This window comes from Cyanistes caeruleus, chromosome 2 (genome assembly GCF_971803275.1).
Source record: "Cyanistes caeruleus chromosome 2, bCyaCae1.hap1.1, whole genome shotgun sequence".
Lineage (NCBI taxonomy): Eukaryota > Metazoa > Chordata > Aves > Passeriformes > Paridae > Cyanistes > Cyanistes caeruleus.
Genome location: NC_141702.1, coordinates 2,280,193 through 2,297,796, shown reverse-complemented (window position 1 = coordinate 2,297,796; position 17,604 = coordinate 2,280,193). Strand labels below are relative to the sequence as shown.

Below are 17,604 nucleotides of genomic sequence, written 5' to 3'. Positions count from 1 at the left end.
AACCCTCCACCTCTCTCCTGCTGGAGTTTTGCTGAAAGGAAGTGCAAAAGGGACAAATTAAGGAGAAAAAAAATGTTATTGTGCCAAACCCTGTAATTCCAGAGAACAAGAGCAATCCTCAGGGAAGGATTTATCCTGAGTAAATTGAAATTCACTAATAGATTTTTTAGCTTCCATGCTGCCTTCCAGGCCAAGGCAGCAGAGCATGGCTCCTTGTGTGAGCTGGGGGAGCGCTTCTACAACGCCTTTGAAACCCAAAACCTTTCAGGCTTAAAGCCTGGTCCAAATGCACTTCCCAGCTGCTCTCCCAAACCTAACGGTGTCCCCTTAGCTGGAGAAAGAGCTGGAATGATTATTAATTTAGTAAAGTGCTTGTAAAGGCCCTGCAATGCTCAGTGTGGTATTTGGAGAACAATATCTGTGGTGTGAACCCATCAGTTGAACAGCAGCACAAACAAAGCTGAATTCTCCCAGTTTGATGCTGTCAGTTTTCCATGGGGCTGTCCAGCAGCCCATAAAGAGCCTCAGTTCCCTGTTTTCAGACCATTTATACAGAGTTACTGCTTTGGTGAGCTCCATCCCTCAAATCTGAGTGCAAACAGCTGATGGATTCAACAGTTATTGGAAGACTAACGGGTAAGAGCAGATGCCAAAGCCCAGCTTTGTTAGAACCCTCTGACAACATTAAAGAGCATCTAATGCTAAGGAATGTGTCTTTTTAAGGAAATTTTTATTAACTGGTATTGAACATGAAAGCCAATGAATACCTTGTGGCTTTGAGGCAATCTGTCTGCTGCAATCACACCAAGTCCAAGTGTTCCAGCCACAAGTGGTGAGACTGCTGCTGTCACTGAGCACCTCAAAGCAGCCGAGTTTTTGCAGAGTTAATGGTGTAACAGCTTCCCTGGACTGGCAGCAGGATGATCAGGACAGGCTTTGGATGGTTCACGTCACAAATGGGACTCCAGGGCCAGGAGGGAAAATTCCCAGAGAAAGCATGGATATTGTGGATACAGCCTGTACTCCAGGGATCACAGAACCCTCAGCATGCAAACCCCTCCTGCCTGCCCACAGCACAGGGTGGAGGGACTCCAAATGTCAGCAGAGAGGGCGTTTGGGGAGGCTGGAGCTCCTCTGGCTCCCAAACGCTCCAGGCAGGAATCTCCGACACACAGCAGCTATTTTTGTAGGGAACAGGGGCCAAATATCCTCGGAGCAGCTCGAAAAATGGGCCAGAGTGCCAGCAGCAGGCTGATGCAGATGAAGGAACTGCTTCCAACACAAGCTGCTGTCTCCCAGCCATCATCCCAAAGATCAGACCGGTTCCAGCTCGCGGAACTGGTTCCAGCTCACTTCAGGGACCGTTTGGAAAATAGATGCTGAGAGGTGCTAATGGATGAGCAATCCACAAACGCCTCTCCTGGCCATTCACAGCAATTATTATGGACACAAGAGCCAGCCCCAGCATCTCAAGCTGTGCCATCTCACTCTCATCTCAGTGGCTGGAGCCACGAATGGTTCTCAAATTCTGAAAATTTCCCTGAGGGACAGCAGAGCTCTCTCCCTTTCAGCCTCACACCATCCCAGGCTGGCCAGCGTGTGAGTTTTCTATTGCCACCCACTGCACAAAGGCTGCTGGTGGCCAGAGTAAACACCTGATGGCCAGCCAGGAAAAGGGGAGCCATTCCCAGAGGCCGGGAAAGCTGCTGGCAAACACAGCTCTGCTGAGAATGTGCCACACAAAGGCATCACCCTGGAACAAAGTCATTAAGATGGGCAAAAAAACTCACAACTCAATTTGGACTCTGTAGAGAATCAAAAAAAAAAATATTAAGGAAGCGCTAGGATGGCTGTATTAGATCAAGCCAATGATCCGTTCACTTCAGCCCCTCACTCTTCATTTCCAGCTGCTTTGGTGTAAAATAACCATGAATCACAGTCATGGAACAGTTTATTCAGGACAATTTCCCCCGAACCATTAACAGATAGGAGTTGTAGGAGCCCTTGAAGAAGAGCAGCTGCCCACCAAAATAGCTTTTTTTGAAGCAATCAATCACAGACATATTCAGTAGTACAGAGTTTGAACTGGTAAAAAAACAGTGGGGGAAAAGGGAAAGGAAAAACACACCAAACACTGAGTTTCACAGCTTCCTGCAGCAGCAACCTCCCCAGATGAGCTCTGCATGTTTCCCAGAGAAGCTGCCCCTGGGAGTGTCCAAGGCCAGGTTGGAATGGGGCTTGGAGCAGCCTGGGATGGTGGGAGGTGTCACTGCCCATGGCAGGGAGATGGAATGGGATGAGCTTTAAGGCTCCTTCCCATACAAACCATCCTGTGATTTTAAGGGATTTCTTTTCACCAGCTTCAAACCCAACCCCTCCTGATTCAGCCCCTGCTCCCTTCTCCAGCATCACACACATCCACAGGGATGGGAATGACAGGACCCACAGCCAGATCACAGCAGATCCAAAGGAACAACAGTCCCAAAGCCACCATGGGAACAAGAAGTGCCACCTTACCTTCTCTGAGCTGCCTGACATCCCACCACATGCTCCTCTCTGCACCAAGCAGTACAAATCTTTCCAATCCTGGCAGCCAGCAGAGTTGGCAGGGAAGCAGAAATACAAGGATCCTACTGCCAAGGGATAATTTCAGCACAAATCTGCACTTCTGCTATTGTCTCCCCCTTCCTGATGGACACCCTGGTTCTCCAGCACACTCCTTTTGTGGAGCAGCCCTCCCTCTCTTTTATCCAGCGTCCTCTCTAACATCTTTGTTCTGTTCCCATTCCACTCATTTCCCAAATTTGTGCCTAGTTTCCTTTTTTTTTTTTTTTTTTTTTAATTGCTCTCAATATGTCACTCTATATTAGTCAACAGCAGATTTATTTAAACGTGTCAATGCTGTTGCTTAGCAGATCTGACTGTGCTTTACCATTTCAGCCTCCTTCAGAGTCACATGTTCCCCTTTCCCAGAGATCCCCAGCATGTTTAGATCACCAGGAAGTTTGAGGAAAACAAAAATAAGTCTGATTCTAAAGGCAGGCCACTAGCCTGCCTGGAAAAGTTTCAGGAAAACCAAAAAAAACACCTCCAAAAACAACCAAGAAGAGGCTGCCCAAAAACACACATGATTTTATTGCTCAGTTAAGAAACAGCATCAAGTTCTGGTTTTTCTTCCATTTTCTGCTTTTTACCCATGAGTTTCAATAGGAACCCATCAGGTAAATGATCATCCAGAGCTTTGGAAAGGGTCTGATATGGAGCCAGTATCAGCTTTCCCCTGCAGCAACTAATTTTAGGAAATGGCCTTCAACCACTCTATAAAAGGCTGGGAACACCCAGGTGAGAGCATGTTCTGACCTTTGAAATTAGATTTGGTTCTTTGTTGAGGCAGAGAGAGAAGATAATGTGTGGCTAAATCCCCCACAGGAGGTTTTCTGCTCGGGCTGAGCTCTCCACAGTGGTGGTGTTGATTTGGTCGTTGCCCCCACATTCCAACTTGCACATCCACAGCCTGGTAACCCGAGAGCCCAATGGCTCCAAGCAGCACCAGCTCCACACACAAACTGTGCCACAGCTGTCCCAAAATCATGATGGGATCATGGAATCACAGAGTCATTAAGGGTTGGGAAAGCCCTCTGAGATCACCGAGTCCAGCTAACAACCCAGTGCTGCCAAACCCTCCCTAAACCATGTCCCCACACAATAAAATCTTTTACAGAAAAGACTAAGCAAAAACCAAGAAAACATCACACTTCTGCAATCCACCGAAGCAGAACAACCCCAAACTCCCAGGAGCACCCCAAAACCTGCTGTGTGGCCACTGACAGATGCCAAATCTGCACATCCATCGAGGGCTCCAGCTGTGACATCACCTCTGTGGCTTGGCTCCACTCCAGGTGCATTTCCCACATTGCCCCCAAGCCAAACCTCATCTTCTGCCTCAAAACCTCCAGCTCAGCCACCACCCTGAATCCCTCCCAGCCAGGCTGGTTTAGAATCCCAGAATCCCAGACTGGTTTGGATTGGAAGAGACCTTAAGGCTGGTCTCATTCCAGCCCCTGCCACAGGGGATGCCACTCACTAGGTCAGGTTGCTCAGGGCCCCATCCAACCTGGCTTAGGAGGAATTAAATCCCAGAAACTGATGCCATCAACACAATCTCCAGCAGCTGCTAATTCCACATTCAGAGCTCAGATCACATCCAAAAAAACCAGGTTCACAACCTTGGGAACCGATACCACAACCTGAGACAGCCCAGCCGAAAACAAATCCCGCAGCGGGACCTGCCAGAAGGGCTGCTGATGGGTTTCCAAAAATAACCCAGTCCCCTCTCCACAGTGCCTGATGTCCATTTACTTACAGCCACCTAAAAATAGCCCTTTCCCATTGGGATCGATGGCAGGAGCTGACAGAAGTGAAAGGAGCTCATCACTCCACAAACACAGGACTAAAGGAGATAAAATACTTTGGAAATACAGCGTAGAGAACAATCCTGCTCTGGCCCCGAGACAGCCAGCTGGATGGGCCTAATAATTCTTCTCCAGCACCAGCTGTGATTGAATTTATTTCCATTTGGTGTGATTAAAAAGGAAGAGATAGATAAAAGGGAGAACAAAAAGTCCAAGATTTCAAAAGACACTAAAAATAAAATAGTTTGTTTGCGCTTGGCACCCTACCTTGACAATTTTTATATGTGTCAACCGAGCTCAATAACCCAAAAGGAAGGCAGAAGTAATTTATAGGGGGGGGGAAACAGAGGCATGGAAATGTTAAAATTCAATGTTACCAATTCAATCATCAATAAAATCAACAGCAGGAACAGGTTTAAAGGGCAGGTGTTCCTGAGGCACCATGCCCTGAGATCCCTCTGAATTTACTCTTCATGGAGCTATTTCCATCGTTTCCATTGCCTGGCAAGTGCAGATTGATGCTGAGGAGTCCAGTCCAACCCAGCACGAGTTCCAGCTGATCAAAGGGAGCCACTGGGCCGAGCCCGTTCGCTCCTCTCAGGGAAAAGGCGCTTCCTCAACATTCAAACGCACAAGTTTGGCAGCAGGAGACTTGGAATTAATCCCTTTATTTAAACATTAACGACTTTAAGCGTCTCTAAGCAATTGTAAAGGCTTTATTAGAGAAGGCAATGAAAGCTTGTGAGCAGCCAAGTCGAGAGGAAGCCAAGGTTACCTGCACTCACTTTCCGAGTATCGACTTTGACAGCACAAACTCATCCTGCAGAGAGCTTGTACCTGGAATAAAGAGGACAGCAACACCTTGCTGCCAGCTGAAGTCTGTGGGCAGGGATGGATGGAGCAAACCCTCCTGGAATCCATCCCCATGGCCACCAAGGGTAAGAAGATGTGCAAACTGAACCTCACTGACTTGTCTTCTGGAACCATCCCTGGCAGATGCTGATTACCGTGACAGCAGCAGGGTTTCTGATGCAGTCTCCTGTGTGGATATTCAGTAGGAAAACCAGTGACTGGAACAGGAGCCTGGAGAGCCTCCAGCCCAGCACAGCCAAACCTCAACTGGACAAAGCCTCCAGCAATCTCATCCACCTCTGCCCTAAGCAGGATATTGAATTAGAGACTTCCAAAGATCCCTTCCAAACCTGTTTGTTCTACAATTTAAAGAAATGCCAGAGAGCAGGTGGAAGCCTTTCCTGGACATATCTGAACTAGATAAAGTTGTAAAGGATGACAGTAAAAACCTCTCTGTAAGCTTTTCATTGGATGTACGAGCTGGTGGCAGCGAGGAGCCTCCAGCACACTGTGCTTCCCTCCCTCCAACATTCACCCCTGGAATACATCTCTTCAGTTAAAGACACTCACACCACTTTCACACTAAAATTCAACGTGTTTTAGTGGCATTGTAGGACTTAATACTTGTAGGAGATAATAAAACATTCATGAGAGCAACGCTGTGAGATTAAGCGGGTTGGGCTGGCATTAAAAGACATTTAAGGGACAACCTTTTAAGGACCCTGCTCAATCACTACACAATCATTTCCCCAAATCCTTCCATGGATCATCCAACATGCAGAGAGATACACAAGGTGTGCACATCCCACCCTGGATCCTGTCTGCTTGCTGTAGTGGGAGAAAAAAACCTGTCTGAATTGCAGATATCATCAGGTTTGGCATTCTTTTAATGCCTCCCTATTACTGGAAAGTAACTATTGAGTTTCACCAAAGTCAAAAGCTCCTCTCAGGTTCATTTCCTTCTCAGCTGCTCCAACAACTGTCTTGCCAAAATCCATAGAAGACAAAATCTATAATTCCTAGGATTCACATTTTGAAATGGCTCCAAGTGCAGAGGAAAGGTTTCACCTTTAAGACACTCTTGCAAGGCACACTGCTATCTCCCTGACTTGGCTGGTCCTGATCCAGATGGGAAAAAAAAAAAAAAAATCCCAAAGCACAAGTCAGTTTTTTTGCTGACCAGGATTACCTGACTTAGTATCAGCAGCCTTCAAGGACATGGTCCAACACACCCAAGTGGAAATCACCAGTGCTGGATGCAGTTCCCTTAAATCCTCTAAGCCTCTGCTTCTCTGCTGGAACTGCTGATAAACACACTTTCAGACTATTTTCATAAAACTGAAGGTCAGCAAATGATTTGCTAATTAAATCTGTCACATAATTCTCAGCCTGATGCATAACTCAAGCCAGCCCCACCGAGCAGAGCGGCAGGCAGGTCAGCTGCCTGTTCTGAGGTGTCACAGGGCTGTGGGGTCACCAGGCCTTGGTGACAGATCCCTCAGAGCCACATCTTGCAGCAAGCTGTGTTTTGCAGCCTCTCCAAACCCTGCACCCACCTCTGCAGTTTGTCCATGTTTGGTGACAGGTTCTTGCTTTGGTGCATCCCTTGGCTCTGCACAGCTCATCCTCCTCCTCCTGCAGCAGCTCAGAAGTGGCCCCTTGCCCAGGGTGGCTTTGCAGATGAAGGGTGGGAGATGTTGCACTGATCAATTCCCAGCATCTAAAATGATCCTGACTCTTTTCAAAGTCACCCTGAAGAAACACAACGATCCTGCCCCCAAAAAAAAGTCTCCAGTCTTGGGAGAGTTGTTCTATTTTCAACCAGAGGAGGGCAACCACACACGTTCACAACAGGCACATCCTTCTGCCTGAGACAGAAAATGCACTTTATTCCCATTCCCAACCACTAGAAGAGTTGTCTCATCTTCCCATTCTGCCTTATTTATGTCAGTTCCCTTCCCTGTGATATTTAAAGAGCATCCCCCGGACAGAATCACAGAATTACAGAATGGTTTGGGTTGGGAGGGACATTAAAGATCATCCAGTTCTACCCCCTACCACAGGCAGAGACACCTTCCACTATCCCAGGCTGCTCCAACCTGGCCTTGGACACCTCCAGAGATCCAGGGGCAGCCACAGCTGCTCTGGGCACCCTGTGCCAGGGCCTCACCACCTTCTGAGTAAAGAATTTCTTCCTAAAATCCAACCTAACTCTGCCCTCTGTCAGTTTAAAGTAGCAGAATATATTCCAGTGCTAAATAGAACCTGAATTCCTCATTCCTCCTGTTCAGCAGCAGCTCTTGTGGATGGACCCAGAAGCCATCGAGCTTGTCCAAACTGTGTGTGCCACTGACCCCAGGAGAATTCATCAATCCCAGCTGGGAACTCAGGCACTGGGAGCAAGGAAACTGCTTGTGACATGGCTAAAAATACCAAAAGGACTGGGGATATTTTTCTCCCTCGTGTACTCCTGCCTGCCCTGCTCACACAAACCCTTCAGAGCCTGGACCAGGCTGCTCTGATGCTCTCCTGCCAATTTTGAATCATGAGATGCAGGGGAAAGGGTTTGCTCAGGAGAGCAAAACAACCCAAACTTTGGTTTAATTTTTCACCCTCTCCTCTCTCCCTGTGGACACTTCCACAGCACAAGGCACTGGAGCTACGGGGTGAGACACAGGAATTCACTCAGTACAAGAAATGGAAATTCAGCAACCCCATCAACCCTGATTTTTAAGGATACTCATTTCTCTGTGTTATGCTCTGTGCTAATAAAGGTAAAACTTTACGAGCTCAGCTAATCTGGGATGCTGTTGCATCATCACCTGATGTGGATGAACAATTATTAAAGAGAAAAAAAAACAAAGAGGAAAACAAATCCATGCCTCTCCTCTGGCCTGGGGTGGTTTTTGGTACCGTTATCAGTGAAAAGGGAGAAGAAGGAGCTCTGTGGTTTTGGTATGGGCTGCTGTGGTCCCAGGGCCTGTTCTCTGGCCCAAATCCAGCCATTTTCATGCTCTTGAGGTTTCTCACCTGCCCAAACACCCAGGCCTTGGAGGTTTGGTTCCTGGTTGTGCCAGCTTCTGGATCAGTGGCAGCTGGCTGAGGCCACCATTGGGTGGTTCCAGCCTGGATGAGCGAGTGAAGAGCAGCTCCTCATGTCCCAAAGCTGAGCTGTGCACCCACCTGGGAGCAGAGCCTGGCTGGGGAAGGAGTGGGAACCCCAGTTTTACACTACCCCATGGCATTCAGTAACAAATCCCATCAACCTGGGGAGGGTTATTACTCCAGCACGTATAAAGGAGTTGCTGAAGTGACAGGGAACTTCCCTTCCCACCTTTTGTGGGGATAACACAAACCAGCAGAGCAGAAAGACATACAAAACATCACTTTTCAAAGCAGCAACAGATTTTTCTGTCAAAGGAGAAATTTCACAAGGCTGTCTTGGGCATGGGTGGATTCGTGGCAAAACAAGCAACGCGAGAGACACACGACCATTTCTCTTCTCTGAGTGTTGAAAAGCTTTCAGGAGATTTATAAAATTAGAGCTGCTTGTGTTGAACATCTCAAAGGGAAAGGGGAGGGAGAGGAAGTGTTTCCCTCATGCAGCTCTCCAGCAGCAGCTCCTGATTGTACTCAGTGGGAAACAGGGAGCGCTCTCAGTACCTTCCCTCCCATCGAGCTCCAGGCACAGGAGAAGCTCAGCAATTTGCAGGATTTGGGTCCTTGCTTTTGTTCCCCTTCCCTCTCTCCCTTCCCCATCCTCCCTTTGACAAGCAAGGATGGAAAGACTGAGGAGAACACAGCAATTAAGGAATTGGAAGCCTCGCTAGCAGCTACTCTGAATGCAGGCACATGAAGCAGCAGGATTCTGCTGGTGACATTTGGACCACAAATGAAGTCCCCAAGAGTAATAAACAATCAGGTAAAGAAATCTGGAAAGAAATTACCCAGCACACCTCGTCTTCCTGGCCCCCATGAGATCCATATAAAATGTGTTAATGCATCTGATTATGATCTAAATTATGTACAGAGGCTCCTGCCAAGCACTCTGTGAAGTTTCTTTATTGTTAAGTTGGAAGCTGTTGAAGAATGGTCCAGTCATCATGTTTCAAATTAGATTTAGGGAAAAAACATTTTCCTACTTTATTGCTGGCTCAGAAGACGGGAGAAGGTCGGGATGTGGGTTTTCTCTGCTGAAGAAAGAGCAGGAGGAGTGGGAACAGAACAGCTGAAGAGCCAGTCTGTTACCTGTCCTTTACTGTCACCTGAGCTGTGTGGCTTTCCTGTACCCACACATGCCAGAGAATTACTGCAGTTTCAGCTTTCTACACATTTTTTTTTCCTGGAAGGGGGGTAAAACACCAAGGTGTTCCCGTGCACATTCTCCACAGGCCCAAAAACTTTGAAAGAAAGGATTTCTGCAAGAGTTGTGCAGAGAAGGGCTGGCAAAACACCATGTGGGATTTTCCTCACACCTGTGAGGACTACCTGAGCTGTCACTTTTGCTGCCAGTCCTTTGTGCTGCTTGGAGGCAGGTGAAAAAGCTGTTTCTCCCCCCAGCATGCCATAGGAGGACTGGGGCTTTTTAAAATAACTCCCAGGTGTAAATACAAATCTGGGAGAGCATCCATAGGTGTAACTGCAAGCCTGACAACCTCACCTGTGCTGGAAACTCCACCAGCCCAACCTGTGCCTTCTCTTCTGCTGCTGTCTGGCCAAGCCTTTGCTCCATGGATCAGCAGCTCCTTCCTCCTGCAGGATTCCCAAGTCAGAGCCAAGGTCACCTTGCCCAGAGGGGCTGGATTTTAAAAGGAGGGTCCCTACAGGTATTAAAAGTCTTCCATCCATTACCTCTGCCCTTCCTAGCTCACAGCTGCAGCCACAACTGCATAAATCCAGACTAACCAGGGCCCTGTGGAGGTGAAATAGGATATAAATAGTTCTTACAGGTTTGTGTTGCTCTGCATATGCACATAAATCACACACACACACACATATATATATGACAGATATGTCTGCACCTCACTGAATCATGGAATGATTTGGGCTGGAAAGGACTTTAAAGACAATCCCATTCCACCCCAGCCATGGGCAGGGACACCTTCCACCATCCCAGGGTGCTCCAAACCCTGTTCAAACCTGGTCTTGGACAATTCCAGGGATCCTGGGGCAGCCACAGCTTCCCAGGGCCTCACCACCACTCTTATAATAAAGAATTTCTTTTTAATACCTAATCTAACCCCGCAGATCTGCAGGAAGTTAGGGATAAGAACTACCATTTCTAGCCACCGTGGTAATGTAGTGGTTTAAACACCCAAAAAATGCTTTAATCACAGGATCACAGGCTGGATCCCAGCCAGGCAACAGCACAGCTTTTAAAGTAGTATTTATCTCCATAAAACACTTTCCTAAACAACTCGGAGCTTGAAAATAAAGCCTTGCTAAACAACCAGATTTTAACCTGGAATTCTGCATGCTGGCATTCTCTGCTGCTCCAGGTAAGTCTGATTCCCTTACACAGCATGGTGATTTTCTTTTTAAGGAGAAAAAAAAAGGAATTTTCTCTTTCAGTTTAACTTTGAGGCAAGATGGAAGACCACAGCCTGGCCTCAAAGACGTGAGAGCTTTTGAACTCCAAGTCAACAGGCTCTCACAAGAGCTGAGCTCGAGGGCTGCTCTGGAATAAATCAAAAAGGATTTACTCTTTCACTTGAACAAGGCAGGCAAAAAAAGCTCCATGGATGCACAGATATGGGGTTGGGGGTGGGGAGACAGCTAACAGGTTTAAAAAAATAATAAAAAAAAAAGGCAACTTAAGAAGGTTGTGATGGTTTGATAGTCACAGTCCCAGAAGCTAAACACCATCCTGCATGGCTGGATTTCCTGCAGGAAATCACAGGCACAGTAGCTAAGCCTGCTGGAAGCTGTTCAGCCCAAGAATATACGGAGCAGATGCTCCCAAGGACACGGCACTCCTGGAGAAATCCTCTGACAGGGAGTCAAAAAGGGGCTTGAACTGGCTGTGAGTCATCAGAGAGGAGCAGAGTTCATGGCCAAAAGGCCATGAGAGCACCTAAGGTGCTCTGAGCTGTACCACTTCAAGTCTTCCCAAGAGCAGGAGTCAGATTGAGCAGCCAGATTCTGACCTGAGTAACTCTGGTGGCTCCCAGTCACAATCCACGTGCTGCTTCCACTCCAAAACTTGGGCTGAGAGAGCAGCTTTGTGCAGGATGCTACTGTGCCTGGTGGTGTCCTTGTGTCCCTGTGCCAGGAAATGCCATTCCCTGGAACAGGCAGGAGTGACACCTTCACTTCACTCCTGACACCTTTGCTGGAGCCCAAACTCATCAGCAGTTTTGACAATACTCCAGAGCCTGTTTGCCTGAAGGAGCTCAGCACAGGGCACAAAATCTCATCCTCTGGCTTCCTTACAGGAGTGAGAAGAAAACTGGGGAAGGAGAAATGTGCTGCTGGCAGCAATTCCAGCCTCTGCAGTGAGATTGGAAGGCTCCCAGGCAGCCACACACCCCCGCAAGAGCTGTGATCAGCACCCATGGACTAATCCTCACACCTCGATTACAAAGAGTTTGGGGACAACAATCTGCCCAGAGAATGATGCTGAAGAAGAAGAAAAATGTTCAGAGTCCAACTTCCCCCTGAGCTGTGTGCAGGGATTTGGATCCCGAGGCACCCAGACACTGAGCTCAGACCATTAGTGACATTCAACACTGCTTTTAAAATCAAAACTGAAAACTGCTGAAACCAGAATATTGTGAAATGCTGCTTCTTCGCCTGCAGTTCTGCCAAATTAATTTGGCTAAAACTTTCAGCAATTAATGGATGATTAAATGAAGGAGCTGATGGCCAAAAAATTTGTAAGGGGCTTGATTAAAGCTCTGGGGGTGACACTGTGCTGGTCCTGCCCTATTTTTACAAGTTTTTTTCATCCCACCATTATTTCAACTGGGCTGTGGGGAGGAGAAGAGTGCTGTTGGAAGGGTGTGAGATGTTTCAGTAAATTATGTAAAAATCCAGAGGGGGAAGAAGCAATTTAACCCCAGGTGTGGGGCAGCCTAGCACTGCAGTGCTCCTTTGTTCTTTACCTGTTGTCCCTCAGCTCCTTGGCTCAGACCTGTCCCACATCCCACATCGACTCCTTCGCCACCTCTCTTCTTTCTCCCAGCGCTGATCTCAAGGGTTTCCCTCCTGTTTAACAGAAAAACACAGACAAAAACACATGGATTCAAGAAATAAGTTATGCAAGGCCCTGAGGCATCGTGCAAGAGAGGCACTGTGACATAAACATTCCTTCTGGACCTCTCCAAGCAGGGATGGAGTGACCTGGGAGAGTGGAAGGTATCCCTGCCCATGGCAGGGCGTGGAATGAGATGAGTTTTAAGGTCCCTTCCCTCCCAAACCATTCTGGGATTCTGTGATTTATGACGTGGTCTTAAGCCTGGAAGCTCCCACAAGTTTGACATTTTGGGCTGCTGGGGAGTAAGGGAGGCTGAAGGACACTAAAGGGGGAATCAGGAACAAATGAGACCACCTGGAGGAGGGATATTGCAAATCTAAAAAGGAATCAGACGTGGGTCATCAGCTCCCTGCTCCATCAGTTCTGAGCCTGCTTCCAGTCATTCTCAGCTTTCTCAGCTCATTTCACACAAAATTCTGATAACTGACAACTCTCAGGTTACATCCATGCCATCATTTCCCACAAAAATATTAAATAAAATCATTGTCTCCATTGTTCCATAAGTGCCAAGGTCCAAGATCACTGCAAGCCACCCAGCCCGACCTGTTCCGTGACACACCACAGAGTTCCACTCACCAAGCCCAGCCTCAAGCCCAGCAATTCCCACCAATTCTTCATCCAGCTTTTTCCCTAGCTCAAATCCTCTCCCAGCCACGCCTCTGCTGCAAACAACCCGGTCTGATTTCAGCAGACAAACAGATAAATAAAATTAAAAGAAAATTAAAATACCTTTCATTAAGAAAAGCCCGAGGCTCCAGGATTATCCTTCTGCTTGGCCATCCAGCAGCATTTCCCTTTGTTTTAAAACAAAAAGGGCCATCCACATCCTGCCTTCATCCTCCTACACAGCCTCTGGGACAGCAGAGCATCTCAACCTCCCTCTCCCCACCCTGACTCTCACTGATGTGTTCCACACCCGCCCCTCTCCCCAGTCCCAGCTCCCAGCAGGGAGTCAGGGCTGGTCCTTGGAGGCTGGCACTGCTTATAAAGGCTGATTCCATCCCCTTCCATCCCTTTCACTTCAGCTGGCAAAACACTTCCTGAGTGCCCACATCTCTGGGATACAAAGAAGGAAAACACATCGTGATGGGAGCTCCTGGCAGGCTGCGGGTCCTGGCAGGGTTCCATCCGCACCCGGCTACAAAATGTTTGCAGAAACAAGAGCAGCCACGACCCTTCTACCTCTCCTTCCTTCCCTGATTGCAAAGTTCTTCCCAGGGTTCTCCAGAAATCACGAGAGGAGATGTTACTCAACAGAGTTCCAACGTGACCTGTGAAATCTCCGCTCCAAACCTCACCCAGGTTTGGACCCAGCACGGCCCTCGCCGCCTCTCCCAGGGCTGGAGATGTTTTATGGCAAGCTTGGAATGCTGAGAGTTCACAAAACAAAAATCTGTTTGGTTTTTTTTTTCCTTCAAAGCCACCAATTATTCCGAGTCCCTGTGAAACTCCAGCCACTCGGGGCAAAGGAGCCAAGGAATCATCAGGCAGTGGGGATGCCCAAATCTATCAGTGGAACAAATCGCTCTCCTGAGAGCCACAGAATTGTGTGGGCTAGAAAAACCTCAGAGATCATCTCACTTCAACCCCTTTTCAACACCTTTCACTGGAAGAGGGCTTAAGAGTTTTTTTTAAAAGCCTGATTTTAATGTGAGCTCTGGAAAACATCAGGCTCTTCATAGAATAAATGCCGCTTTATGATTAAAGTGAAGGCCCGTGTCTAATAAACACTATATAATTAATATGATGTGAAAATTCCAGAATATGTTAATATTTTATTCTGATCACTCTCATTAAAGCAATAACAGCACCCCAGCACAGGCTCACCCTCAAAAAAAAGGATGGTTTCTCCCTACTCTCCATCAAAGAGGTGGCAAGTCGCTGTTCTAACTTCATTTTATATTTTATTACTTCTTACAAGCCAGCTATGCTAAAAGGTTGCACCAGTAATTTAAACTGCAGTTGTCAGCAGAAGTGAAGGACATTGTGGGATACATTTTATTCCAGCTCTTTTATTGCCTGGCTCCTTGGAGTGATTCAAGCAGCTTAAGGATTTTAGAGGCTCTGTCACAACAGTTTCTGGCCCGTCGCAAGCTGCTATTTGAACAGAAAAAAGAAAAAAAGTACCCAAAAACTCCAACTTTCAAAGAACTGGCTGGACCAGCAGAAGCTGCTCAAGACTCAGCAACTCCTGAATGCCACCAAATTGTTCCCTCACGACAACAGGCACTTTCTGCAATGTTATTCCCATTTGGCAGAAGGGGAGGGGGATCCATAAAAGGGGGAAATGCTGATTTCTGCGGCTCTGCCAAGCCACGGGAGCACACAGAAACACGTCGTGACTCTCCCCACCATCAGCAGCCAGCAGGGCTCTGTCACATCTGCAGGGACACAGCAAGGCAGGTGACAAACTGGGGACAGGAGCACTACAAGGCTGGCACAGACCCAATCCAGGAAAGCCTCCAGCAGCGCCGGCCAGCGAAGAAATGTTTTGAAGAGAGTTCTGAGACAGCAGGCGCCTGCTTTCCATCCCAGCAGCACCCCGGGGTTCTGCTGGATTCTTCCCCACAGATGATCAAAAAGCAAATTAATTCCTTGACCTCAGGGACCAAGCCCTTCTCCTCACCAGCCCAAGCTGGTGGGAGATGTTGGTTTTCATCCCCATCCAGCTGCCCCGGACACTGCGGGGCTGCAGGGGGAGAACATCCCGCTGCTGAGACGTGTGCTGGCTGCTTGCCTGGCACAGGACTCCATTCCAGGTCCCACTAGGGCAACTATCCCAGAAAAGCAGGGAAATGTTGCTTTGTGGGAGCGTGGAAGGAACGGGGCCAGTCCTGGTCAAAGTACTGCAGAGTGCAGTGTGACCGAGCCCGGTGTCCCCAGTGTGACCGAGCCTGGTGTCCCCAGTGTGACCGAGCCTGGTGTCCCCAGTGTGACTGAGCCCGGTGTCCCCAGTGTGACCGAGCTCAGTGTCCCCAGTGTGACTGAGCCCGGTGTCCCCAGTGTGACTGAGCCCGGTGTCCCCAGTGTGACCGAGCCCGGTGTCCCCAATGTGACCGAGCCCGGTGTCCCCAGTGTGACTGAGCCCGGTGTCCCCAGTGTGACTGAGCCTGGTGTCCCCAGTGTGACTGAGCTCAGTGTCCCCAGTGTGACCGAGCCCGGTGTCCCCAGTGTGACTGAGCCCGGTGTCCCCAGTGTGACTGAGCCCGGTGTCCTCAGTGTGACCGAGCCCGGTGTCCCCAGTGTGACCGAGCCCAGTGTCCCCAGTGTGACTGAGCTCAGTGTCCCCAGTGTGACTGAGCCCAGTGTCCCCAGTGTGACCGAGCCCGGTGTCCCCAGTGTGACTGAGCTCAGTGTCCCCAGTGTGACTGAGCCCAGTGTCCCCAGTGTGACTGAGCCCAGTGTCCCCAGTGTGACCGAGCCCGGTGTCCCCAATGTGACCGAGCCCGGTGTCCCCAATGTGACTGAGCCCGGTGTCCCCAGTGTGACTGAGCCCGGTGTCCTCAGTGTGACCGAGCCCGGTGTCCCCAGTGTGACTGAGCCCAGTGTCCCCAGTGTGACTGAGCTCAGTGTCCCCAGTGTGACTGAGCCCAGTGTCCCCAGTGTGACCGAGCCCGGTGTCCCCAGTGTGACCGAGCCTGGTGTCCCCAGTGTGACTGAGCTCAGTGTCCCCAGTGTGACCGAGCTCAGTGTCCCCAGTGTGACTGAGCCCGGTGTCCCCAGTGTGACTGAGCCCGGTGTCCCCAGTGTGACTGAGCCCAGTGTCCCCAGTGTGACTGAGCCCGGTGTCCCCAGTGTGACTGAGCCCAGTGTCCCCAGTGTGACCGAGCCCGGTGTCCCCAGTGTGACTGAGCCCGGTGTCCCCAGTGTGACTGAGCCTGGTGTCCCCAGTGTGACTGAGCCCAGTGTCCTCAGTGTGACCGAGCCCGGTGTCCCCAGTGCTCCCCAGGGTGCTGAGCTTTCCTGAGGTCCCCATCTCCTGCCATGAAACACACGTGGGTCACCTTCCCCCACCTCCTGGGGGGCTTGCAGGGAGGGAGATCCACGGCTGACAGTCCTGCAAGGGCTCACAGGGCCATGGGGTCACCTGCACTGATCCTGGCTCAGCGTGGAGGGGACACTGCTGGACCACTCTGTGCCACGGGCAGAGGAGAGAAATCCTCATCCTCACCCCATCCAGCCTGGCCTTGGACACTTCCAGGGATCCAGGGGCAGCCTCAGCTCCTCTGGGAATCCTGTGCCAGAGCCCTCCCCACCCTCCCAGCCAAGAATCTCTGCCCAATATCCCACCCAGCCCTGCCCTCTGGCAGTGGGAAGCCAGCAGAAGATGATCAGAATGTGCCACACCAGTATTGGAGCATGGATCATTCTCCTGGATCATCCCCCTTCAGCACATGCAGACACTGCCAGGAGAGGCCCGTGGCTCCCAGAGCTTAAAAATCTGTGAGGACAAGCAAAACTTACTTTGTAAAGAAACACCTTTTAAGCAGAGGGAAAGTTCTTAAACCTGGACTTTGGCATTTTTAAGTTTGGGACATGTTTTAATGTGTTAAAAAAAAAGTTTTTCAGGTCAGCTTTGATGCAGAGTTGTCTGGAAGGGAGAGGCTGTCAGCTGGTGTCTTAGCAAGGGAATATCTGTTCCCTGGGCACGGACTCAGAGCCTTGTGAACCCCCTGTGGCACCTGAATATTCCATGTTTGTACTCCAAGCCCCACAGACACTCCTTTGATGTGGTGAGCTGCAGCTCCTGAAGGTCTCTGGAGATCACAGCAATCTACGTGATGGGATGTATTTAGTGGATAAGGAGCCTTCCATCCTTTGAAACAGAACTTTGCTGTTGTTATCTTTTTTTAAAAAACATTTTAAATGCATTTTTTTTCCCCATGCCTGATGCAGAGAGCAGCTTTGGAGAGATGCCCAGGAAGGCTCCTCTGCTCCACGGGGAATCCAGCCCTGCTCTTACACACATGGTCTCCTCCTGGCCTCTCCTGCTCGCTGCTCCAACATAAACAAGTCAGACTTACATCCTCCTGGAAATTAAACCCAGCCTCTCAGATAAGTACACAGATCTCCTCCTGCCCTGCA

At 49.2% G+C, this 17,604-nt stretch overlaps 1 protein-coding gene across 43 annotated transcripts in view; it reads right to left on the bottom strand.

The window, feature by feature from the left end:
• EXTL3 (exostosin like glycosyltransferase 3) overlaps positions 1-17,604 on the bottom strand; it is a 130,244-nt gene that overhangs the window by 33,849 nt on the left and 78,791 nt on the right. For 29 of the 43 annotated variants that reach the window (XM_086875486.1, XM_086875502.1, XM_086875490.1 and 26 more), the window contains one exon: positions 12,368-12,470. The exons of 3 other annotated variants lie outside the window; for them this stretch is intronic. The gene's annotated coding sequence lies outside the window, so the exon portion shown is untranslated. Of the gene's footprint in view, positions 1-2,517; positions 2,631-3,360; positions 3,504-9,924; positions 10,017-10,115; positions 10,177-12,367; positions 12,471-13,248; positions 13,319-17,604 lie in introns of those variants that run through there. 11 more of the 43 variants (XM_086875484.1, XM_086875511.1, XM_086875522.1 and 8 more) reach the window with 4 other exon arrangements.